The following is a 27,117-nucleotide window of genomic DNA, read 5'->3' as shown; positions in this document are numbered from 1 at the left end:
AACAGTATGCATTTAGGAAAATATTCTCTGTCTTAATTTGCAAACAGATCACATTGTCACTTAGAATTAATATTTGTTCTTAAGAGATAGGTGTATGCAAGTGCATTTGTTCCAATAGTTTAATGGTTAAGATTCCTTCATTTGCAAGTGAAAGGGAGCAGGATTTACCACTCCAGAATGTGTTTCTTTGGCATAAAGATTACTTTAGGCTGATTATTTTTAAGAAACAGCAGACACAGGAAAAGCTCTGAAAACTTAAGAGAAGTTATCCTTTTATAAGAGACATTTACATTCATAAGAGAAATCTCCATTTGTAAGGATGTCTCCCTCTCTGCACTAGGAAGAGAAGGAGGACCCTACCCTCTAGAAACTCTTATCAATGGAGAAGACACTGACTTAAATCTGCATAACAACCCTACCCTTGGTTGGTTACCTACATAATTGGCCTCCCCACCCCAGCCCAACATCTTCATTTGTCTTTACCTGGAGATGTTATTTAAGGTGGTGGCTTGTGCCATTTTGGAGAATTACTCAGTTTTCCTGGGTCTGTCCCATGTATACAGGATGTATGCATGTTATTAAACTTCTGTTTTTCTCCTGTTAATCTGTCTTTTATTACAGAGGTCTTAGCCAAGAACCTAAAAGGGTAGAGGAAAAATTACTTCTCCTCCTCCACAAAAGTGACAGAAACCATTCTCCCCCGTATTTGAAAGTTGGGTTAACAAAAAAAAGGAGGAGGGAGAAAATTTATTTTTTCATATTACTTTATAGTCAGAACTATTCTGGCTTCAGGTACAGCTTGCTCCAGAGCTCAAATAAAGTCGGCACATGGTATTTCCCTCTCTTAATTTCTTGGCCCTACTTTCACTAGTGGAAGTGCTAAGTAATCCTCTGATTCTAATAGTTAAAATCAAATGCCCACCTCTTAACTGACCACCATGGCCAGGGGAGCTGAGTTACGTGAATAAGCAGAGGTGAATTTCAAAATGAAAATTAGAGCTATCTCTGGAAGAAGAGAAATGAATAGAGAAATGCAAACAAGAGTAGTTACTATAAATGGATAATAATGGAAAATCAGAAAGAATGAGGAGATGGGGAGAGCCCAATGGGGACTGGATTTGAGGAACCAAAAATACCCTGGATTAGTACACTTAGAAAGCCTCCATTCCACTGGTATTATTATGGACTGAAATTTTCAACCTTTGACAAATCTGAGTTATTTTGTCTTAAAATTACATTGTTGTATGGAGAACTGGATAAAACATGAAGGTCACATTTCATGGCATTCCCTTTGTAGAGTTAGGATCAGCTAAGTAAATTTACCTCTGTCTTATGCAGTGAGATAACTTTCCTTGTTTCCTTAAGGAATATCAAATTTGTGTTAGGCTTCCTTGGGTACAGCTCCAGTCATGAGATGCTACCACTTACTTAGCCTTGTGACCTTAACTAAGTCATTAAAACTTTTTGGACCACAGGTTGCTTTCCTGTAAAATGAAAGAGTTGGTTAAATGATCTGAAAGCCTCCTCCTAAATAAGTAAATGTAGTGGGAATCCCAGTTTCAGCCTAAATTGTGTCCTCTCTTGGGATTGAGACATGACTAGCCATGTTGGACAAGGATCTTACTTAAGATTCTCTCTCTCGGGGCGCCTGGGTGGCTCAGTCATTAAGCATCTGCCTTCGGCTCAGGTCATGATCCCAGGGTCCTGGGATGGAGACCTGCATGGGGCTCCCTGCTGGGTGGGAAGCCTGCTTCTCCCTCTCCCACTCTCCCTGCTTGTGTTCCTGCTCTTGCTATCTCTCTCTCTGTCAAATAAATAAATAAAATCTTAAAAAAAAAAAAAAGATTCTCTCTCTCTCTCTCCCCTGCCCCTCCCACTCCCACTTGTGCATGCTCTCTCTCAAAAAAATTAATAAATTTTTAAAAATAAATATTAAAAAATAGCATTATTTTTTGAAAGTTTTCTATGTATCAGATTCTTGGCAAAGCAGTTTTACATACATCGTCCTAATTAAATCTTACAATGGTCCTATGAAGTATGTATTATTTCCATTTTATAGACCAGGAAACTGAGGTACAGAAATCTTAAGTAATTTTCTGAGTTACATCAATAATCAGTGAAAAGGTTGGAATTCAAACCCAATCATCTGACCCCAAAACTCTTTCTGCCCCCCTCCTCTCTGTCCTGCCATAAAAGGTCTTTTTTACATAATATAATGTGCACATCCTCCCTTCAAGTAGTCTCTGAACACATGGTTATTGCTTAGCATTCTCTTTCATCTAATGGATACACCATAATTTATTAAACTCTAACAGACCTCTAGCATTACGGAGTGAGTTCTTTTTTTAAAAGATATTTTTTATTTTATTTGAGAGAGAGAGCGAGCGAGCATGAGCTGGGGGAGGGGCAGAGGGAGAGAGGGAGAAGCAGACTCCCCACTGAGCAGGGAGCCCAATGAGGGGCTCAGTCCCAACGACGGTGAGATCATGACCTGAGCCAAAGTCAGACGCTTAACCGACTGAGCCACCCAGTCACCCCTGTAGTGACCCCTTTTAAAAAAATGTTATAAATAATAATACTACATGGAACATCCTGACAGAGAGAAATGCATGATTCTCTAATTATTTCCTTAGGATAAAATCCTGGAAGTGCTCTTTCTTCAAAGACTAAGCATATTTAAGGCTTTGATAGGTACCACCAACATGCCCTAGGGAAAGTTTGTAGACATGTAGATTCCTGGCAGCAGGGTTTGGCATGCCTGTCTCACCACGCTCTTGCCAACACCAGGGATCATAATCCTTCTCAGTCCTCGACAGTCTGATACGTCAAAAATGGTGTCAACTCTTTAATTTGTATTCCACTGATGGGCAATAAGATTTAAAACATTCAATATATGTTTACTGGACTTCTCTATTTTCTGAGAATTGTTGTACATATCCTCTGCCCATTTGTTCCTTGGATGGTTTATCTTATCCTTCCTAATTTATGTTAACTCTTCATATAATAATGATATTTACTTATATGTACAAAATGTTATTTCCCTGTTTGGTGCTTACCTCTGAAGTCCCTTTTAACTCTAAGAATTTCTGTGCTTTACATATCCTTTTTCTTTAAAGTGATTTAAAAAAACTTTTTTAAAGATTTTATTTACTTACTTTATAGAGAGAGAGAGTGAGCATGAGCAGAAGGGGGAGGGGCAGAGGGAGAGGGAGAAGCAGGCTCCCCGCTGAGCAGGGAGCCCAACGTGGGGCTCCATCCTGGGACTCTGAGATCACGACCTGAGCTGAAGGCAAACCCTTAACCAACTGAGCCACCCAGGTGCCCCTCCTTAAAGTGATAAATTTATTCTCATTTGGTTTGGGTAGAAATAGCAATGTTGAGCTTGAGAAGAAATGTTTTGTCAATGAGAGAGCAGTATGGGCTTTCTGGAATCTGGAGTGGGGATATGGGTAGAGGAGAGACATTGAAGGGTCAGAGGTTCATCTGTTGGAAAGACAGAAAAGACATCAGAACGTTTATAACTGAGGGTAAAGAGGGAAACAGAGAGAAAAGGATGTCAGACCTTGTAAAAAGCTTTTTATCTACCTGCCAAGAAACTGAAGCAATGACTCAAAGTATAGGGTCCCAAAGGAAAAAAAATTAGACATGATAGTTTTCTTAACTGCTTTTTTTTTTTTTAATTTGACCAATACAGAAGCAGTTTCTTTAAGAATCTTTAAAAGGACACTTCCTCTCTCTGTGGACCCCCTGTACTGCTTGGTCAGTTTATAAATTTACACATATGCAGAAACAAATGAGAGTAGGCCCCATACATGCCCCATTTAATGTCAGAAAGTTTATTGCCAACTCCAGGGTCCAGGTGCAAAACCACAAAAATCATTTGGATCAACCCATTTCAGCAACCCTAAAGGAGTTGTTTTGGCTTTATTTTATTACGTTTTTTAAACTTAAGATTTTGCAACAAAAACACACGCACACAAGTAGCTTAGAACTGACCCATATACAGGATGAACTATGTACCATTTACTAAGTAACCACAGATAATACAAAGGTGTAGCTATATGCTACTTATTAACTATTAACTCTGCAGAATGAGTAGAGAAAGGCCCAACCTAGACCGGCACCACATTCTTTTCCTATGTCAACATCCAGTGTTTCTTCGCCCACCCATGGGTCTGCCTTGGTGTCTGTCCACAGTAGTCTATTCCCTCTCTTGACATGAGTCCCATATTACTGTCCCTTCCTTTAATTTCCGGTGATACATTCATCGCAGAGAGTTCTTTGTTCCCTTGATGAAAATTCAGCCTTAAAATCTAAACACTTGTTATTACTGAACTCAGTATCCATTGATTGGGCTAATCATCTTTCTATTTCCTCCTAAAATGCAGAAATTCTGAAGATTTCCGTTATTCCAAGGCAAATGCACTCTGCCTGCTAAAAAATGCAGCCCTCTTTGTACTAAATAATGGGAGGAATCTTGACATCCTGATTTGAGGAGAAAAGACAACACCTTTTGGTCTAACCCTCTTCCCAACAATGCAGAAGTTATTTAGTTGGTTATATCCCAAGCTCTCCTGTTGCAAGTCCCCCCCACCCCCGCTCCACTAGCTGTTGGAGCAAGAGGCTGTTTGCCTGCTGTCCACCAGCCTTTACTGTTGACAGGAGAAGCGCCACTCTGTTGTGGCTATTGCGCAACTTTATGTTACATTTACCTCTGTTTTACCTGGTTTATGGATTCCTAACTTGTCACAGTGATAAATGAGAGCACAAAATTCCTTTATAAGACCCAAATCATTCAGACAAAAGAATGTGTAGATGTGAATAAACGTCTGATCACTCCAGGTCCTGTGCAGCCTGAACTTTCTAGTTGCATTACTTGGTGCAATATGGAGGCTCAGTGTGACATCACAGTAAGGTCTATCAGACTTTCTCCAGACTCAGCCACAGGAGAGGATGTGAGTTTCGGGACAGAAATGCTAAGTGTGGAGTCAGACACAGGAAGTATCTGTGGCATTTGGACGGAAGTGATGAACTGAAGGTGGACAGATGGTGGTCAGGAATAGTGCTCACAGTTAGAAAGCATTTCCAGAAGGATGGATTGCTATATTGCACAATATTTTATGGACCTGATCAGTTTCTTAATTATGTGCTCGTCGACTGTTTCAAGTTAAGACTATAGGAAAGAGTGGGAGCCTTTTTATAAAATAAATCAATGAAAAAATTAGATTAACTTTGCTAGAATTCAGCTTGCAGTTACGAGTAAATGTGGCGGGACATATTTGTTCCATCAAGTAAGAGCATATAGTGACCTGGATTCCATCTGAAATTAGATTTTAATCCAGAGATGCCGGGTTATGGAAAATCCAAGGCAGGGCAGATTTTAATCCACTTGCAGCTTTTTTTTTTATGATCCACTGTGATTTATTACTGACTTTGGCATTGAGACCTACACTCTTGGCTCCTTCCCTTCCATGCATTCTTCCGTATCTTCCTTGCAAACAGAACTTCTGTTTTGCTCACCCTCTAGTAAAGTGGTCAGGGCCTCCAACAGAGGCTGGAATCTTCCTCACCCTCAAAGGTGACATGGACTAGGCTCAATAAATAAAGTGACACTAAAATGCTTCCAAACAGTGAGACCTGAGGGAAAGTCTCCTGAAGGGTATCTGAGAACAGACTTCAGCAAGAGCCAGCTGGAGGTGTTTGTGACACCTGCACTAGGGGGCCCCTGGAACCATGGGCTGCCCAGCCCAAGGACCTGGACAACACATGAAGGATACAGAATTAGCGAAGGCACCTGGGTGCATGATGGCAGTGTGAAGACATTCAGACTTTCACTTACATGAAAGAGAGAAATGGTCCTATAATTTAAGATGCTTTTCATTGGGCTATCACTTTCAACAGCAAGTATTATTCTGCTATGAGCAGTGTATAGCTTAGACACTGTCAGTGTATAGACCCTTCATCTGTTTTATATGTTCATTTGCAGCAGAAAAAGAATCCTTCAAATGTATCTCTCGATGCAATGAGATTTCTCGGTGATATAATGAACAAAAATAGAATACATAGTTCTGTGCCTATTTCTATTAGACACTGACTCAGTTTCAGAAGAGTGAAATTTATACATTGGCAACAGCTGATATCCTTACCATAAATTTAAGAGCCATTGCATCAATGAGATTTCCTTATTGGCCAAAGGGATTCTCTATTTGGAATTTATACTATTTCCTTTCTAAGAACAACCGGTGAAGTTTTGCACTAGGTGTTAAGTTGATCCGTATGAAATTATTAATTTTATAGGTTAAAAATCGTTGAAAACCTTCAATTTCAAGAGATTCAACCTATGAAATCTAAAACTTATCCACTGTCCACATCATTACAAATCACTTTGAAAATTCTGAAGTATAAAGACCATGCCTCAATAAAACTAATTATTTCTAGGCCATTAATCAACAGTTTTTAAAAGATGCTATCGACAAATGACTAGTTAAGCTCATTTCATTAAGTTTTTCTTAAAGCCAATATTCCTGTGTGGTTTTTTTTTTTTTTGGTTTTTTTTTTTTGACATCCTATTGGATCTGTCAATATGAAAGCTACATTTTTTAGCTTATGATTATGTTTTAAAAGCAATATGAACTTTGACAAGCCTCAAAACACTTCCCGGTGCACATGCCACATGGTTTACAATATAATAACGTCTCATATTTGCCTGATTATGTCATAGGGTGAGTAAAATATAATATCTGCACCCTTCCTTCCCTCAAACAAATGAATTATAAAGATGTCTCATTATCTCAGCCTTTGAATAAGTTCATCCTGTTGCTTGCTTGTTCTCAGATTCTTCTCTGAACTTATTCAGATAAGGGCTTTGGTTATCTTTTCATTAGAGACTAAACAAAGTTTAGTAATTCTTCCCCAGGTGGCAGGTTTCTCCCTCACCTTTGAAGATGCAAGTTCTATGCTGCTTCAGGATCATTTAAATCATCAGACTTCAATTTGGAGCTATACTCCAGTAGATGGAAGCCCTGTGAGGTTAGTTACAGAGACTCTCTTGCTCACCATTGTGCACACAGAACCTAACACAGGGCCTGACCCAGTGTAGCTATTCACTAAATATTTATTAAAAATCAAAATAGAAATGAAGCTTCTCTATGGGTCTGCAGGTCAAAGCTACTCACTTTCCTCGTATTGACTTGAACCGTGGGAAAGTGTTGTTTTTGTAGATTGAGAACCCAAACATTAGCAATTCGATACAGTTGAACCTCACCAGAAATGGAGGCCCAAAAGGTTTAAGGTTGTAAGTTGGCAAAGCGGAAATTAGTTCCGCTAAACATGTTCTTTCCATGTGGCTTATTTATCAAGAAAGAAGAGTCCAGTTGTTGCTATGATAGCAGTATGGTTGATCATCTGTGTCCTATTTGTAGCGTCTATGCTAGCGAGCAGTATGTCAGCTCTCTGAACAGTCTGCTTGACTTCCAGGGAAGTGCCAGCCTCGCTCCCTTTGCCCCGCTCGGCTGCCTGACAGGTGTCCTACCCCCGACCTGAGTGTGGAGATAACACTGGCAGAGCCAACATCTGGGTGTGAAATACTGTCTGCCGCAACGCCTAGAATTATAGAGACCTTAGAGGTCGCCCTAAGGAAGAGATGAAGCAATTTGCTCAAGGGCATACAGTAGGCTCAAGGTTGCATAGCTTGGTTGCCCAAGGGTAGCAGCTCCAGCCAATGGCACATTTTGCTGAGGAACTCGGAGACTTGACAGGTCATTCAGGGTGTGGGTTTTACACACTGCAGACCTAAAGAGACAGCAGACTCGGTGACCCTTCTGGTTAGGGGGCTCTGCCTGTTTCAGAACCAGCCCACCTGTGGCTACTTTCTTCTGCCCAGGGCGCTCTCTCGGCAGACTCCCCCTGGGCCCCAGCCAACTGCCTTTAGGGAGGAGAACTCACCCTGAGGAAATGTTGCCTCAATAATCAAAGTGCCTCATTATGATATTTTGAGCAGTTCTCTCTCTCTCTTTTTAAATTTTATTTATTTATTTGAGAGAGAGAGAGAGTAAGAGCAGGGGGAGGGGCAGAGGGAAAGGGAGAAGCAGACTCCCTGTTGAGCAGGGAGCCCCACGTGATGTGGGGCTCGATCCCAGGACCCCAAGATCATGACCTGAGCCGAAGGCAGATGCTTAACTGACTGAGCCACCCAGGTGCCCCTTGAGCAGTTCTCTTGTTTGTTTGTCCTGCATCTCAAGCTTCTGTGGATCTCCTATGGGTCTCCTGATTCCTGTTTATCAGGTTTGGGTCTCCCAGCTCATTATGTTGTTTGACATGTGTCCACAGGCTGTTTTCCAACTTCTTTTCCTGATTCATGTCCTTTGTCTTTGCCCCCCATTCTGACTTAGCATCTTCCTCTAAGTCCCCCCACCCCCATACCTACTGAACCCTTCAAGGTTTGCTTTGGATTTCCTGTCCCTATGTCCACAGCTACCTAAACTCCAGAGAAACACAGCTTTGCCACTCACAGGAGTGCATTTCTTTAGAATTCATCTTGATTTCTCCTCCTTGTAAGGAGGGCTGTAGACACACTGTGAGAATCTGGGGGTGTTTGGGGATTACTAACAGTGCCTTATGTTTACATTACACTCTCCAGTTTATGAAGCACTTATCACATCTCTACAAAAGCATTCAGAGCATCCTAGAGGTCTAGAGTCAGGTTATTCCAAGATCTATTCCCTAATGCTGGCTGGAGTGCAGACCAGTGGTGGGTTTGAGATCATTTGGAAAAATTTCCATTTATTGATTCTATTCAGAAAATCTGAGTCCAGGAGCTCTATACATTTTAAGAATCTGTTTTCCTGGGGCGCCTGGGTGGCTCAGTCGTTAAGTGTCTGCCTTCGGCTCAGGTCATGATCCCAGGGTCCTGGGATCGAGCCCCACATCGGGCTCCCTGCTCGGCGGGAAGCCTGCTTCTCCCTCTCTCACTCCCCCTGCTTGTGTTCCCTCTCTCGCTGTGCCTCTCTCTGTCAAATAAATAAATAAAATCTTTAAAAAAAAAAAAAAAAGAATCTGTTTTCCTAGTACTCCATGTGGTTTTGATGAATTGTCAGGTTTAGAGAGCACAGAGACACTCTATCTTCGTCTCAAGAGGATGGTTAGCTAGCTTCCAATAAAGCATCACCTATGTGAGAAAACCTCCTGTTTTGAAAGGCCATGTCCACTCTGTTGTTGAGGACCTGTCATTGTGGGAAGTTTGTCTGAACCAAAACCAAAGTTGGGCTATCGGATTATAAACACAATTCAAGTAAATATAAGATTCAAGAGCTGGACATTCCAGTGATCTTGGTGGTACCTTGGAGAATCTCAACAAATGTCAATAAACCCCCTCTCTTGGTGAAAAATTATCTTTTTTTCAATTTGGGAAATTTTAATATTATAACTGGTCAAAGGACAATGAGTTCCTCATGATATTATTTGTATCCTTCGGTAAAGCTCACAATGATTAGAAATGTGAAGGGAGGAAATGTTTTTGAGACTCATTTTTGCTCCTCCTTCCCTTCCTGCCTTAAGGCTCAAGGTTTCTGATGGGTCAGTGTTTTCATGACAAAATGGAGTGACTCCTGTTTCCAGAACCAAAGCCCCATCGGCTTCATCAGAAAGAAGTGCTCAGGTGGGGGCATTTCTCATCCCTTCTGAAGCCATCGTGGAGGAAGGTCCTCAGCACCAGCAGGTGAGTGTCATCTAACTTGGCCATCACATTGGGGGAGGAAGTTCTTGCAAACTTGTTTTCCATAGCAGAAGGTGTTGAGACAGGCCAACCCTTTTCAATCATTGTGGGGCTTTATTTATATAGCCAAGAGGGGAAAGAATTGGAAAATACACAGACAAATGAACTGACAAATGTACAATAAACTTCGTCTATTGAAGTTTCAGTGGAATGGTTGCCCATGAAATTATACTAATGAGGAACAGATACTGAAACAAACCTTCCATATTACAGAATGTGACAATTTGCTATAGCAAGGCTAATCATTCCCCAGGTGCCAATGACCTTTTCTCTATCTGCAGAGCCCATTAATCCTTTGTGTCACCCTAGGACATGCCTGTCCCCACGGTGCAGGAAGCACTGTTGTCACCTTCAGGGATCTTCAACCTGTACATGTAAATGACCTCTGCATGTAGTCTTCTTGGCCCTATCCCTGAAATCTAGAAAGAGCCCTACAGAAAGGAGAAGGCCAGAGCAAACAGGTGATTTTTAGTGAACGCGTAATGTCACAAAACACTACTAAAATCAGCATTTCCATAATGTGTCTGATCATAGGAATCACTCAGGGTGCTTGTTAAAAACATAAATTCACACACTCTACCCTCAAACTCCTAAAGTAGAATTTTCAAGGTACAGGCCATCTGCTCTGCAGACCAGAACCAGCAGCGCCTGGGAATTTGTTAGTAACTCAAACTCTCAGGCCCGATCTCAGAATTACCGTATCAGAGTCTACTCCTGAATCCCAGGTGATTCTTGTGGGTGTACATGTTTGAGAAGTGCTACTGCTGACCAGTTCTCTAATGCTGAGGTTCACCCCCCTGGCTGCATGTTAAGATCACTTGTTTGTTTGTCTGGCTGTTTGTTTGCTGGTTTGATTGTGATACAATGCCCAAGTCAGGGGTAGCAACTGGACACAGATTTGTTGTTGTTGTTGTTGTTGTTAAGTTACACTAATGTGCTGCCTCGGTTGGACAACCACTCATTAGGGATAGCTGAATAAGAGAGAAGAGAGCTCCAACTGTGTTCCCACAACAGGGGGTCCACCAGTTTGAACAGCTTGGTTACTCCAGCTGTTACCTACACCTTCACACTCAATGAACTCCTCTCCCATGTATCATGCACGTATTCTGTAGAAGACAGACACAGGTACTGGAGGGCACGCAGATGCATAACATTCAAAACTTGCAATTCATCAAGGAGCAGTCATGCACACAGAACTAGTATATCAGAGAGAAATTGATAGGGGCCAACAGGGTTCTGTGCAAGTTCAAATTTGCACACATACATACACACACATGTACACACACACACACAAACACAGACACTTTTTTCTACGGGGAGCAAAGAATTTCATGGAGAATCTTGTGTAATCATAAATTAAAAGATGTATGGGATCTGGGCAGGTGGGGATGGGGAAAAATTTTCTCAGCACTTTGACTAAATATAAAAACAATAAGCTAAGAAGAGCCAAGTATTTTTCAGCTTCAAACCCATGTGAGGCTTTCTTTACATCAATAAAGATATAGATGCTGATACCTATATGTACACATGCACATAAATACATATATACATACATATTCACATCCGTATTAAAGAAGCTTAAGATGTAGAAGAGGACTATAGATAAGAGTATTTTCTTGTCTCTCCAGGACAATTGGAAATGCTGTGCTTTTAAGCTTTACTTTCTGAGCCTGGCTTCCTCTTCTCCCAGTGAAACTTGAAAGCAATTGAGTTGTCAACCCTCTACCTTTATCACCAGCAGAACGGCCAGCCGTGACCCGGCACTTACAAGCTACACTGGACAAACCTGTTCTTCCTGGTGATTTCTGGAGAGAAGACCAGAATCTACATAAAACTCAATGTATTCCCTTAAGCTACCAAGGTTTGGGCTGAACGCAAAAGATTCGCTTTGTCAGGTGCCCCTTGAGAGAAGGTGTGATCTAGAGCAGGTGCCCTCAAGGAAAAGAAAAAAGTTCAGAGAGCCAAGAAATCCCCTGATGCTCAGTACCTATTGCAGCCCCAAACGTGGATGACAGCAGAGAGAAACAAGCTTTGTTCAGGAACCTCAGGATAGCTTAGAGTCCTTCAAAGGCAGTTTCTAAAGTGGTCTGTACTGAAGCCTTGGGGTTTCCTGTGCCCGTTGGAATCAGCGAGGGCAAGGAGTTTCAAAAGCAAAAACTTTTTCAGAAAGTTTTAAGTAGGTCACTCCGTGTACCGGACTTTGAGTAATTCTGGCTGCTGGCTGGTGCCAGAGCCCACACCACTGTGCATCTGATCTGAATCAGGTTACATTTTCGTTCTGTCCATGAAACTATGGCAGGGTTCTATCCACAAACACTGACAGAGGCACCGCCCAAGTGCTCCACACGAGCCATCTACCCTTGCCAACAAAGGAAGGATCAAAACGGTCTGAATGACCAGCTTTCCAACCCAATCTCCAGTAACTATAGACATTCTCTTTAAATATTTCAGTTGAGAGGGGCGCCTGTGTGACTCAGTCTGTTAAGCATCTGACTCTTGATTTCGGCTTAGGTCATGATCTAAGTTCGGGAAATGGAGCCCCGTGTAGGTTCCACGCTCAGCACGCAGTCTGCTTGGGATTCTCTCCCTCCCTCTCCCTTTCCCCTACCCCCACTCACTCATTTGCTCTAAATAAATAAATAAATAAATAAATAAATAAATAAATAAATAAAATCTTAAAAAAAAAAACATTAAATATTTCAGTTTAGAGTATAAAGACAGCCCAGAGTTATTTCCTGAGTCTCTCTTCCCTGTCTCCTCAGCAGGTGTTACATACCAGCTTCAGTTAAACTGGTAATAAGGTAGGGATGGTGTAGAAGAGCCTGATAGCTTGTTTTCCTGAAAAGAGTGATACACACCTCTTTCCATCAAGAGTTAGTACTACTTCTAATTAGTTCCTCCTTCCTTTATCTCCATACTACCTTTACTATCATTCAGCCTTCAGATTTATTTAACTCTTTGGGTCAACATTGGGTACTTCTAATACTGTGGGCACGGTTACTCTCCAGGGAAAGACAGCTGAAACAGCTTCAAAAACACAAAGTCTTGGTAACAGGATGTTCTTTCCAGGTAGAGACTCAGATAGAATCTACATGGAGAAACAGGCTGCAGACCCTGCCAGCATCCTAAGTCATGAATTGGCTCCATTTTATTGGACTTATTAATGCTGAACGTCAGACATAATGGCATTCAAATGGTCATACCAAAATATATCCAAGAGCAAGTAAACATGAGTTGGGGATTATCTGGCATTTTGGACACTGCCTGTCTTGTTGCCCTTACATTAGAAAACAGAGATTTGACCATAATTCAAAGTTTAAAAGCCTCTGGACTTTTGGGTAAAAAAAATACCTTTATATTATCCAAAAAGCATGGATTTCATATTTGCTGTTAAATCATCTTCCTCCTTTCCCCGCATGACATCATTCAGATATAATTGTTGGCATAACAGATATAATTCCTTCACGAGGAACTGATATACTTGCTTTAGAGGTGCTCAGAGGACAAGCTGTGAGCACTATAGAAACCGCATATTTCGGTGAGAATGGGAAGGAATGAACACATTCACTAAGACCAGGGCTTGTGTATTGCTTGGGATTTGCAAATTACCCATAAGAAAAAAAGCGCTCTTAATGCTAAGAGTTCTTTTACATTGACCTTTATTCTCTATACATAAAACGGGCTGCCACTTGAAAGTATTATTTGTTTTCGGTGTTAAAAAAAAAAAATCACAGTACTTGCCAATAAGTGGCGGCTACAAGGGCACAAAATCGCCTTTCAATAAAAAATTCTTACCTTGTACCTTTTCTAAACATGTAGGAGTCTTGGTTATTTGTTTTGGAGGGTGTCTTGAATGCAGCTGGAGCAAACCCAAAGAACTACAAAGGAGGGGAAGCAAAGGGGAGGCAAATCAACTTAAAACAAGAGATGTCCCTGACCTCCCTCCCCGCTTCAGGGAAATTCTTTGATTATCTCTCCTGACTTCTCCCCAGCTCCTCAGCCACACTCACAGCTGTTTTTTCCTGTTTGTTGATTACCCACCCATCACTTCAGCTCCCACGTGTCCTCAAAGAAGAGGGCCAGATCCCAAGTGGACTTCTCTGGTTGTATTAGCTGGAGTCCAGCAACCCAGTCATTCCCCTAATGTCAAAATGTCTCAAGGTCACAGCAGGAAACTGAAAACATGGCAGATTCTCCATGAGGCTGTCTCTCCGGGGCACCCCATCTCAAATTTCAGCATCCCCTCAACCTCCTCTATTCTAGATCCCCCTTTCCCACTTTATTCTTCCTCCTAAACACATACTGCTGTCTAATCTGCCAATGATATACTTATTAACCTTGTTTATTGTTTGGTCTCCCCCACTAGGATAGAAGCTTCATAAGGGAAGGGATTTGTGTGTGTATGTATGTCTGTTTTATTCACTTTGGTATCCCCAGCCCTTAGAAGAGTCTATCAAGAAATATTTGTTACATGAATAAATAAATAGTTGACTTGGTCATTTCTAACAGAATTGATCCCCTGGAAAATGTTTTTGTGTAAAAAGATGAGCCACTTCTTTAGGCAGACCAGGGAGAAGGACCACCCTGCACAATCCCCCATCTCAAGCAGCACATTTTAAATTGAATTAAGCCTGGTCTTTTAGGAAAACTGATTTCTAAATCTGAGGGTGCAAGTCACAGAGCAGAAGAGGAACGGGCCGTGTTCTGATGTCTCCTAAACAAGCAGCGAAGCTTGGGCCAGAAGGACAGAAAGTGTCGTTAGTTTGCACTTTAAGATCCCTTCACCATTTTGGAAGGCTGACAGGAAATGAGGAAACAGAACTTGCTGATCTGGAAAACTGGAATAAACCATAACAAAACTTCCCAATGTTATTCATTTACTTAAAATTGATTTCTCTTTATTGGTAGTAAAAACAAAAGCTATTAGGCAAAAGAAATTGTCATTGAGTGTAGAAAACCTAGAAAATACAGAAAAGTATGAAGAAAGAAGCAAAAAACACCCATCGTGAGTGTTGAATGAAAGAAATGTAATCTGTCAGAACACTAGTGGATTAACGTCCAGTCAAGTGTGTGTGGAATCTAATAAGCATTACATCAAATACGTTCTGTTTTGTTTCTCATTTGCCATCATACACCATATGGTAAAAATTTAGTTGATACTGTTTTTTGATGATGAAACTGGGCAGGAGTACAAAGTGTTAGTGGTGGAAGAAGTGTACATTGGTTCAGACTTTCTATAAGCCTGAAATCTGCTTATAGCATTTGACTTAATTTAATTTCCAGAAATTAGTTTTAAGAAAACAATCAGACAGGTATTTAGACACATATATACATATAAAGATGTTTGTTGAAGCTTTATTTATAATAGTGAGTTGGGAATCAGCTAAATTGGTCAACAAATTCTGGTGGTTCCAAATAATGGAGTACTACGCAGCCATTAAAAATGATGTTATAGATCCCTACTTATACTGTAATTGTTCCTTGCCACCTCCACATTCGTGATACCTCCCCACATGCTCTACTCTTTTTTTCCCCATAGTACTAATCCCTCAAACATACTCTATAATTTACTTATTTATTACATGCATTGTTTATTGTCTGTGTCCACCTGCTAGAAAATAAACTCAGAGAGAACAGTGATAAATGTCATTCTTCTTTGATAGCTCAAATGTCCAGAGAAGTTCTTGACACATAGGCACTCAATAAATATTTCCTGTAGGATGACCCCCCAGAATTGGAATATCTGTATAAAGAGGTTTTAAAACTTTTAGGATATCTTATGAAACTGGTAATTCACTTTATTTTTTTTTTTGTTTTTGTTTTAAAGATTTTATTTATATATATAGAGAGAAAGAGAGCGTGTATGAGTGGGGGGAGGGGCAGAGAGAGAGGAGAGAGAGAATCTCAAGCAGACCCTCCGCTGCTAACAGAGCCCAATGAGGGGCTCTATCACACAAGCTTGAGATCATGACCTGAGCCGAAATCAAGAGTCGGACACTTAACCGACTGAGCCACTCAGGTGCCCCTACACTTTAAAAGTGACTTTTTGAGCACTGAGAAACATACTTAGGGATGGTAGAATGGCCGTCATCAATATTACTTCCCCTTTTAGGAGTTTCAGTAAAGTATAATGTGTTTGTTCTATTGGAACGTACAAAGAAAGTTTTCTCTTTACACAATCTCCTCTTCAACTGTGATAACTTAAGACTGTTTAAAAAAAAGAAAAAGGAAGAAAGCCTCTAGCATTTTCCTTTACAATAAGTAGTTCTGCAACATATCCTAAATCATAATAGTTATTTTGAGGCTGACTTTTCTGTTATCATTCTACATCTACTGTGTTTTAAGAAAACTTGACGCGGGGCGCCTGGGTGGCTCAGTTGGTTAAGCAACTGCCTTCAACTCAGGTCATGATCCCAGGGTCCTGGGATCAAGCCCCACGTCTGGCTCCCTGCTCAGCGGGGAGCCTGCTTCTCCCTCTCCTGCTCACCCTGCTTGTGCTCTCTCTCTCTCTGTATCAAATAAATAAATAAAAAATCTTTAAAAAAAAAGAAAGAAAGCTTGACACAGATACATTGGACTAAACAAACCAAATAAACCCAACTAGCAAGATTGGTTTACAGAGGATAACACTTATTTATTACTTAGACATAATATGCTACTTAATCCCATATCATTAATGATAAGGTGTCCTGTTCTTATGCAGAACTAAGATAGATCCTCACCTAGCAGAGGGGATCTCTCTGGGGCAGGAGTAGCAGGTCAAGGATAAGCATCATTATGAGACAACCTACAGGCCAGAGCTAGGGGACCAGGTCAAAAGCCTAGGGCTCAGTGACCACATTTCTAGTAGAGCCAAGACTCAAGAAAGCAAAAGGTTCAAGGGCTACAGTGGGAGAAGCAGGCCAATATTTTGAAGACTTCTAACCTAAGGAGCATGCAGGACCCAAATCCCAATTCTACTCAAGGGCAGGCCTGACCTGGGCTGAGGCCAAAGTTCTATTCTGAGTTAGGCTTCCTATATCCCTAATGCTGGGGGCTCCCTGAACTTGAACATTTTGTGCAGAGAGTCATACATGCCCCATTGTTCAGATCTGAGGTTTGAAGGTTGCAATAGTTTACCCTGAATACTAGGACTTTCAGGGGCGTTCTTGAAGTTATTTTCTGGAGCTTCTCAGTGAGGGCCCATGACAAGAGAAACAATAATATAGTTAATATTTACTGAGAGTTTTGTATTGTGATAGAATGAATCCTGTACCAGGAGCTTTACAAACACAGCCTCATTTAAAATTTACAACAGAGTCCTATGAGGTGGCCATTATGACTTCTCCCTATTTATAGATGAGGAAAAATAAAACACAGACAGCTTAATTAACTTACCCAAAGTAACACAGCTAATAAAAGATGGAGCTAGGATTTTGAAGGCAGCTCTAACTTACCCTTTGTGTTATTCAGGGAATAACATGCAGAGAACCCAGAGCTGATGATCATGTTCCACTCCTCATTCAAAAAGAAGAATAGGAACAATGGTCCACAATCTGCCATAATACGAGGAAGCAATTTAAGTCTTAAATACTTGCCTTTAAAGTGCTGTCTTTCTATTTTTTTTAAAAGGTCTTGAAATTTCAATGAAATTAAAAATTTTTTATTTTTTTTAAGATTTTATTTATTTATTTGTCAGAGAGAGAGAGAGAGAGGGCACAAGCAGGGGGAGCGGCAGGCAGAGGGAGAAGCAGGCTCCCCACGGAGCAGGGAGCCCAATGCAGGACTCGATCCCAGGACCGTGGGATCAAGACCTGAGCCGAGGGCAGACGCTTAACTGACTGAGCCACCCAGGTGTCACAAGAAATGTTTAAAGTAAGTTGGCCCCCATCTTTGCGACTCTTTGTAGATGAATCTTCGGGACTCTGTTATAGATGAAAGGGTTTCACATAGTCCGTTGTTAAGTCAGTTGCCTTTTATGCCCTAAAAGAAAAGGTTCTTTTTCAAATGTAACTGGGCTTCTCACTTTCTGCTTAGCCAAAATGTAATGTTATTCTATGAGTTGCTAGCAAACTGAAAGAGTTCTAAAAAAAGAACCCAAATGTGGGTAAATGGGCTGATAGGGTTTGAGATCAAGGAAGGCTCTCAGAATCATTCACTGTGTTGCCTGAGAGCAGGGATTTTGTTTTCCCCCCACAGAGCTCAGTCAAAGAAACATGACTACCCCGATAAAGCCCACTTCTGTGCCCCATGCTGGCTCCTAAGTCGATGAAACTGGCGCTCTCACTCCCTGGCGCTGGTGGGAAAGAGAAAACTCAACCTAGATTATCATGAAATTATTCCTGATGCCTGCTCACATGAGCTCTGGGGCCAACTGATGCGGCGAACAAAGAGCATTTGTTACACTGGGACCCGTGCCATCAGTCTGGTTTTAGAATAATGTTTAACAGCAGATTGGGAGTGTTGGTGGTGGTAGGGGGAGTGACTCGGAGGAAAAGTTAGCAGAGAATGAAGAAGCACTATGCTACTCACAGCTATATATCATCCTCAGAATTGTTTTAACTTTCATTACACAGTTTGAGACTTACTTGTATCCTCATGATGGTACTTATCTTGGGTTTCCACTGTGCATATTGCTATAACGCTGAGGTCCTCTGACAATAGGCTATTTCAAGGCTATGTATATGAAGATGGGTTTGTTCTTGCTGGAAAAAAAATAGCCCAACCTGAGCCCAAGTAATTGTTCCTTTTCATGGTTCATTATCTTCTTACTTACTCTGATAGCAACAGATCTTCCCCGTGTTGCTTAAAAGAAAAAAAAAAGTGGGGCTGATCTCATGAGCTGGTTCTACTTTCTAAATCCTCTTAGAAAATCTCACAGTCGGATATATTTGTATATACAACCTAGAAACGGTGTGAGGACACCTCTGTTAGAAGAATATTCAAACATCTGGACAAAGCCCATAGTTTTGTCATTGTCCTCTCTTTCCACCTCCTTATCCAAGCTCCTAGAAAGAAATCTACTCTAGCTGCCTCAGCTTTTCCATGTCCCCATATCACTCTTCTGCTCACGGCCAATCAAGCTGGCGCTCCACTTAAGCCTACAGCAACAGTCTGGCAGGGATCCCCAGAGACTAGTGTGACCATCTGCCCTTGTTTGCCCAAGAACATGTGTTGTTCTGCTGTAATTATTAACAGCACCTCTGTTCACTCTCAAGTGTGTCCTAGTTTGAAGACAAATTATTTGGTTGCTCTATCAATAATCTCCTAATTGCCAAATCCAAGACTCTTCTGTCTTCCTATGACATGGCCACTCTGCAGTTTTTAGCAGTGTAAGTCATTCCCACAATAATGAAATCTTCTCCTTCGGCTTCCACTATACTATTCTCTCCTGCAACACTGTCCCATCAAAGCTTCCCTTGTGAGTTTCTCCTCTCTTCCACACCCCTTAAATATTGGTGCACCCTAAGGTTTCATAAGAGAGCCGTTGTCACTTTCTGTGATCTGTTCCCATGTTCTTAGTCACAACCTGATGACCCTGTAACTTTCTTTGTCTCTCCCTCTAGCTAAGATGATTCTCCTAGGCTTCAGTCACATGTCTTTTCCTCCTGAGCGTCCCACAGGCATCACAAGATTAATACTCTTCACCTTTCCCCTGAGTCTGGTCTCTCCTTCTTCACAAATCATGGTGAACAGTACGTGTTCTGCATCCACATTTTAGCCATGGCCTCCCTGTGCAGTCCAGTGCAGCTTGATCAGTCATATGCCAGCCAAATCTCGTATCTATGGGGATAAATGATTGTCATAGTAAGCTACTGAGTTTGGGGTGATGTTTTTGTAGCAAAAGCTAACCAGAGTCTTGTGGGTGGCTCAGTCAGTTGAGCGTCCGACTCTTGGTTTCGGCTCAGGTCATGATCTCAGGGTTATGAGATTGAGCCCGATGTTGGGTTCCCTGCTCATCAGGGAGTCTGCTTGAAGGATTCTCTCCCTCTGCTCCTCCCCCACTTGTATGTGTGTGCGCTCGCTCATGCTCTCTCTCTCTCAAATAAATAAATAAATAAATAAATCTTTAAAAACAAAAAAGCTAACCAATGTAGAAATTGGTTCAGGAGGTGAAGAAATTGTTATAGGAGGCAGAAACAATGGTGATCTATTGTATGTAGTGGTAAAGCATTTCGTAAAATTATTACCTACAATAACTTGGAAGATAAACAGGTACTTAATGAACTAAAAAAAACTTGGGCAAGTTTTTTAGAATGTTAAAATCATGAGATGAGTACTTTTAGCTGCATGTAAATAAAGATCTACAAGAAAGAATTGCCAGCCTGGATTAAAAGAAACCAAGACTTACCAAAATTTGTAGAGACTTCTGGGCCCCTAACCTTCTACAGGAGAGGTAGCAGTCTTGGAAAGCTGCTCAGCCACCAAAATGCGCACATTTCTAATGTCCTCTTTAGAAATGGCCCCAAAAATCCTAGAATGGGAAACCAAAATCCATGAAGAGAAAAGGACTAAGAAGCCACTCTCAAGGAACAGAACCCTGATCTATTCAAGGCACATTCTCTACCTAGGGCAGGAGAACCTGACATCTGCCAAGTGAGATTTCAAAACTGCTGTAGGGGCCCAGTGCTGTGTGTCTCCCTTTCTTTCCCTTTTCTAATGGGAGCGTTTGTTGGGTCACCATGTCCCTGTTTTCACCATGTTTGTTGGGCATGTATGGGGCAAATAATTTGCCTATTAGTTCATAGGTCTCTGAATTAAGGGCCACATCTGAGGTTGATATAGATGACAAAGTCTTAGACTTTGAGCCTGATGCCATGGTTTGATGAGATTTGGGGGGTACTGGGATGCTAGTGAGTCAATTTTACATAGAAAAGGGATATGAATGATTCTGGCCAGATGGCAGATGATTATAAATTGAGTTATTGGCCCCAATTCTTCACCCCTCCCACATCCATACCATTGCCATAGCCTAACTATGGGAAGAGTATACTTCCCTGCCTATTGACTTCGGACATATGGGACTTGCTTTGGTCAATGGAAATGGGTAGAGCAGACAATGTGCCCTTCCTAAGCCTTGTCATAAGAGGCTTTGTGTGTTTCTTCTTGCCGTCTTGCACCTCTGCCAATGCCATCAGAAGGACATGCCATCTAGCTTACTAGTTTGAAGAGAATAGCAGTGCTATTTCATCCAGACCACAGACATACAGTGAAAAGCAGAACTCTTCCAGCTGCCACAATCTGAAGCAGAGTCACTTACCTAAGCCCAGCCTAGATTAGCCAAGCCACAACCAACCTTCTGATCCAAGAGAATAAATAATTGTTACTTTCAGACATTGAGTTTTGGGATGATTTGTTATACAGCATAGTCATGGCTAGACAGCTAATTCATTCATACTGTCATCCATTCAGCACTCCCCCAACCCAATTCCCCACATCCTTACTTAAAAAACCAAGTGCAATTTATCCCACAGTCCCGCCTCCCCATGTTCACTGTTCTTGTCTTGGTTTCCATTTGTATCATCTCTCACCTGGTTCTTACAAAATTCTCCTTACTATATTCCTTTAACACATGCTCTTCATTTCCATCAGAGCAATTTTTCTGCAATGCACAACTCATATCAGCCTGTAGATTAAAACCCTTGGGATTATTTCCATTACACAGCAGGACTCACACTCCTGAGAACTTACGGGTCTAATTTAGTCCGCAGATTCTTCCTGTTTGCTGCAGGCTGTATTTTAAAAATATTTTAACATAAAGATAAGTACAAGTTCTCTAGTTTGTCACTATTGCCTCTACTCCCTATCATATAACACTTGGCTACTTCATCTATTTACATAATAATCCTTGTCCCTACAGGTATTTACATAAGTGCATTAGTGTCCTAGAACAGCCATAACAAAGTATCACAAAGTAGGTGGCTTAAAATGATGGAAATTTATTCCTTCACAGCTCTGGAAGCTAGATGTGCAAAATAAAGGTGTCAGCAAGGCCATCTCCCTGTGAGACTCTCAGTACAGTCCTTCTTTGCTTCTTTGTAGCTTTTGGTGGTGACTGTCGATCCTCAGCATTCCTTGGCTTGCAGCTGCACCACTCCAGTTTTTGCCTCTGTCTTTTCATGGCATTTCCTCTTTTGATATGGAGACTGGTCGTATTAAATTAAGGCACACCCTAATGACCTCATCTTGACTTGATTACATCTACAAAGACTCTGTTTCTAAATAGGGTCATATTTGCAGAGACTAGGGGTTAGAGCTCCAACAAATCTTTTTGGGAGACACAATTTAACTCATTAGAGTAAGTAACTCATTTATGGAATGAAGTACAAAGTCCTTAGCATGGCATATACAGACCTTTCTCATCTGGTCCTCTGCTACATCTTCCTCCTGAATTCTGTAACAGACCATTCTTGTTGACCCCAAATGGACAGTCATTCTATACTTCAGTGCCTTTCCTCGTGCTGGTTTTTTGCTTTGAAAACCTTTTCTTCCTTACCCCGTCTACTTGTGAATTTTTATCCCACCTTTAAGATTTATTCAAATTTTAATATATCAGCAAACAATTAGATTTCTCCTGTTCTTTTAGAGAATTAGTTGCTAATTCTGCTTTTAATCTTGTTCTAGAAGAGATCTCAATGTGCTAAAATTCTAGTGGGTCCTCAGAATCTTCTCTCATTGTCACCTGTACTTGTATTCTTCCCAGGGCATACAGCTGGACTAAGTGAGTTTCGCTAGATTTGTTTTGGAGAAAATTTGTCATTTATATGCCAAGAGTCTATTTTCACTTATGCTTTTGGTCAACTGGCAACCACAATCAGAGTTCTCAGTCCTCTAGTATATACTGGGGGTATTTTTTTTTTTTTTAAGACCTTCTAAGAGAGTAATCTAAAGAAATTAAACTCAGTGTAAATCAACCAAAGCACAATTTTATAAACAGAGATGTCTTCAACCCTAACCTCCCCAGGATCTGCCAATGAATTGAGAACCATTTCCATTGCAATACTTGTTTTCTTTTTTTAATTGAAGCATAATTAATATATAGTGTTTTATTAGTCTCAGGCATACAATATAGTGGTTCAACAATTCTTTTTTTTTTTTTTTTGAAGATTTTATTTATTTATTTGACAGAGAGAGAGAGAGCACAAGCAGGGGGAGCAGCAAGCAGAGGGAGAGGGAGATGTGGGGCTCCATCCCAAGCCCCCAGGATCATTACCTGAGCTGAAGGCAGACATTTAACTGACTGAGCCACCCAGGTGCCCCATGATTCAACAATTCTATACATTACTCAGTGCTCACCATGATAAGTGTACTCTTAATCCTTTTTATCTATTTTACCCACCTTCCCTCTGGCAACCACCAGTTTATTCTCTATACTTAAGAGTCTGGTTTTTTTGTTTGTCTCTCTTTTTTTCTTTTTTTGTTTGTTTGCTTGTTTTGTTTCTTAAATTCCACATATAAGTGAAATCATATGGTATTTGTCTTTCTCTGACTGACTTACTTCACTTCATATTAAACCCTCTAGGTCCATCTGTATTGTTGCAAATGACAATAGTTCATTCTTTTGATGGCCAAGTAATATTCCACTGTGTGTGTGTGTGTGTATATATATATATATATATATATATATATATATATATACCACATTTTCTTTATCCATTTATCTATCAATGGACACTTGGGCTGTTTCCGTATCTTAGATTTTTTTTATATAGATTTTTTTAAAGATTTCATTTCTTTATTTGATAGAGCGAGATATAGCGAGAGAGGGAACACAAGCAGGGGGAGTGGGAGAGGGAGAAGTAGGCTTCCCGCCGAGCAGGGAGCCCGATGCGGGGCTTGATCCCAGGACCCTGGGATCATGACCTGAGCCAAAGGCAGACGCTTAACGACTGAGCCTCCCAGGCGCCCCCGTATCTTAAATACTATAAGTAATGCTGCAATAAACATAGGGTGCCTATAACTTTCAAATTACTATTTTCATTTTCTGCGGGTAAATCCATTGTAATATTTAAGAAAGATGAAACACTAGTCAAAAGTGTTTACCTCATGATGTAATTGTGGGGATTTCAAAAGTATAGGTAACTTCTGTCAGGTCCCTGTGCAGACCCATTTCTGTCAAAGTGTTTAATAAGTTCCTATTTGTGTCAAATGTCTGAATCAGATTACTAAAATATTATGGCTAGAAGATTTTCAGAACCATTCTTTCAGTAAGTGTGTAAATATAGCTGACGTCCTTCTCAAAATGGGAAAAGGTAAAAGAGACTTTAATGAGTGACCTCTTTACAAAGAGGAGGGCCAAACTGAGAGAAATCAACAACAACAAAAATCAAGAAGTGCACAGTGCTAGTAACTGCAGAAAGCGCTATTACCCCTAGACCAAAAGAGACAAACACAGAAGCAGTTCCTTAAGCTGCAGCTAGAGAAGAGGCCCTGAGAGGATCTATGGCCTTCAGCACTTGCACAGTAAAGTGCAACCTCTGCCCCACTCCCCAGGGCCAGAAATAGAGACCTTGACCTCTCCTTCCTCCTAACTACTAATCTCCTGCCGGTGCCCCCCACCCCCACCCCGGTGTTGACCCTAACCAAAGGGCAGAGGACAATGGAGCCTGGTGATGCAGTCTTCAAAGGTCAGCCTGTGGGGAACAAGATTAGGGTGGAAAAGGTGGGAATGGGTCTGAAGTGCATACAGAGAAATTCAGTACGCGTACCTTAATCTGAACTGATTGCTTCTCACTAGACTGCCAAGCTGAACTGCGCTGTCCCTGCTCAGAAGAGGAAATGAACTAGGTTAAAGATTTATAGATTGTGAGAGCTGAAAAGGTGCTGCAGGGTCATCTAAACCAGTCCTCTCACTTTACAGATTGATGAAATGGAGTTCCTCAGAGATTAAATGACATGCTTAAGATCACCTTCGAGTCAATAACTGAACTGAGTCTAAGACCCAAGTTCTTGTTTCTCTATCCAATGCTGGTGTTGCCCTGTCCATGTGGCTCAAGTGCTTTCTGGCCCCTGGGTTTCTGGTAATCGGTTTCATCTGGAAGCATGAATAAGCACACCCAGCAAAATGCAAAGTCTGAGGAATTTTAAAGGAGAAATTCTCAAAGGACCTCAAGACTTGAGCTACAAATAGTGTTCTAAAGACACACATTTCTCCTACCAGGGACCAAACTAGTTGGTCAGAAAAATACTTAGTCTTTTATTTTTCATAACTGAAATGAAAAGCTAATGACTCCAGACAGAAAAAAAATAATTTTACATTTTTTTCCTACAATTAGTCTCTGAAGGAGCTAAATATTTGCATTTTTATTCTGCCCCCCAGAATATGTAACATTAGCCCTGTTTTACATATTAAGAAACTTATATACATGATAATAAAGGATTAAACATTTCCAGAAGATTCTGCAAGATTCCAGAAGACTGTAGCTTCTACAATTTCTAGGCCATGCATTTTTCCTTTTTTAATTGAAAACTTTCAATTTATAAAGCTTCATGCTAGGTGCTAGGGGCACAAAAATGAAAGAAAACACATTCTTCGTTCTCAAGGATCTCGTGGAGCAGCAATGGAGGCAAATATACCCACAACTACTGAATTGGCTGGCTGAGACTCTGATACGGACACTTTGATACCACAGCACAGGGAAAGGTGTGATTTTTATCGCCAGATTACACAGATCCCTTTTAAAGCAGTATTTTTTTAATCTGAGTATTCAAAGATGTACTCACTTATACAGACAGCCAAATCTTGCATACCATGGTAGGGTGTTCATCAACCTCAAGTTACAAATAAATCCTTGCTCGGAGCACCTAAGAAAGGCAAAGGCTGTGGGTTCTTTGTTGCTTTGTTTTGTTTTGTTTTGTTTTGTTTTGTTTTGTTTTCCTCCCCTCCCCTTAATTCAGTGCAAGATAATGTCTAGAGCCATGTATTGACTAACTATATAATTAAAATAAAAATCTGAGAATCAATTTACATAATGTCTTGCCTTCTATTTTCAGATTACGTTGATAGGAAAATGATTCAGGGTATTATATATGTAGGCATCTGAATTTCTGGAACACCCTGTTTTACTTGATCTGGACAGATTCTCACTGGCTGATATTCAAATACAGTCCAAAACCAACCAACCCCAAGTATAGATAAGGTGGTAGCTTCCAAGATTATTCTCCTTCATGCACACCTAGAAAGGGAAATAAAATGCATTAATTTATTCAGCAAATATTAATTTAGAACTTACTGTGCACAAAGCTTTGTGCTAAGTGGTAAGGTTAAAGTATAAGACACAACCCCTGTGCTAAAGGGACACAGAAAGGGAAACAGACTAGTCCAGAAAGTCTAGAAAGGGAAACAGACCAATAAACCACATTATTAAAAGTTGAATGAATAGGTACAATGGAACGATGTATAAGGAAGAGAGATATATCAAACAAGAAATTTGTCTCAGTTGAAATTACCACCTTTTTTTCTCTAAGTGTAAGAAATTTCATGAGTTAAATCTTGAAATATTAACCCGAAGTTAAGCTATTCTCCAGGCATACAGAATCGCACAGTGGTTAACAAAGTGGGTTTGATGACGTCCCAATAGTTCATTTTTGCTTTTGTTTCCCTTGCCTTTAGAGACATGTCTTGAGAGAAGTTGCTGTGGCTGAGGTCAAAGAGGTTACTGCCTGTGTTCTCCTCTAGGATTTTGATGGATTCCTATCCCACATTTAGGCCTTTCACCCATTTTGAGTTTATCTTTGTGTATGGTATAAGAGAATGGTCCAGTCTCATTTTTCTGCATGTGGCTGTCCAATTTTCCCAGCACCATTTATTGAAGAGACTGTCTTTTTTCCATTGGACATTCTTTCTTGCTTTGTCGAAGATTAGTTGACCATAGAGTTGAGGGCCCATTTCTGGGCTCTCTACTCTGTTCCAATGATCTATGTGTCTGTTTTTGTGCCAGTACTACCATTTACATTGACATGGATGGAACTGGAGGGTATTATGCTAAGTGAAATAAGTCGATCAGAGAAAGACAATTATCATATGGTTTCACTTATATGTGGAATATAAGAAATAGTACAGAGGATCCTAGGGGAAGGGAGGGAAAACTGAATGGGAAGAAATCACAGAGGGAGACAAACTATGAAAGACTCTTGACTATAGGAAACAAACTGAGGGTTGTGGAAGGGAGGTGGGTGGGGTTATGGGGTAACTGGGTGATGGGCATTAAGGAAGGTACATGATGTGATAAGTACTGAGTGTTATACACAACTAATGAGTCATTGATCACTACATCTGAAACTAATGTTGTACTATATATTGGCTAATTGAATTTAAATGAAAGAAAGAAAGAAAGAAAGAAAGAAAGAAAGAAAGAAAGAAAGAA

The sequence above is a fragment of the Phoca vitulina genome, unplaced genomic scaffold (assembly GCF_004348235.1).
Source record: "Phoca vitulina isolate PV1807 unplaced genomic scaffold, GSC_HSeal_1.0 scaffold88, whole genome shotgun sequence".
NCBI classification, from domain to species: Eukaryota; Metazoa; Chordata; class Mammalia; order Carnivora; family Phocidae; genus Phoca; species Phoca vitulina.
Note: the sequence above shows the minus strand (reverse complement) of the source record.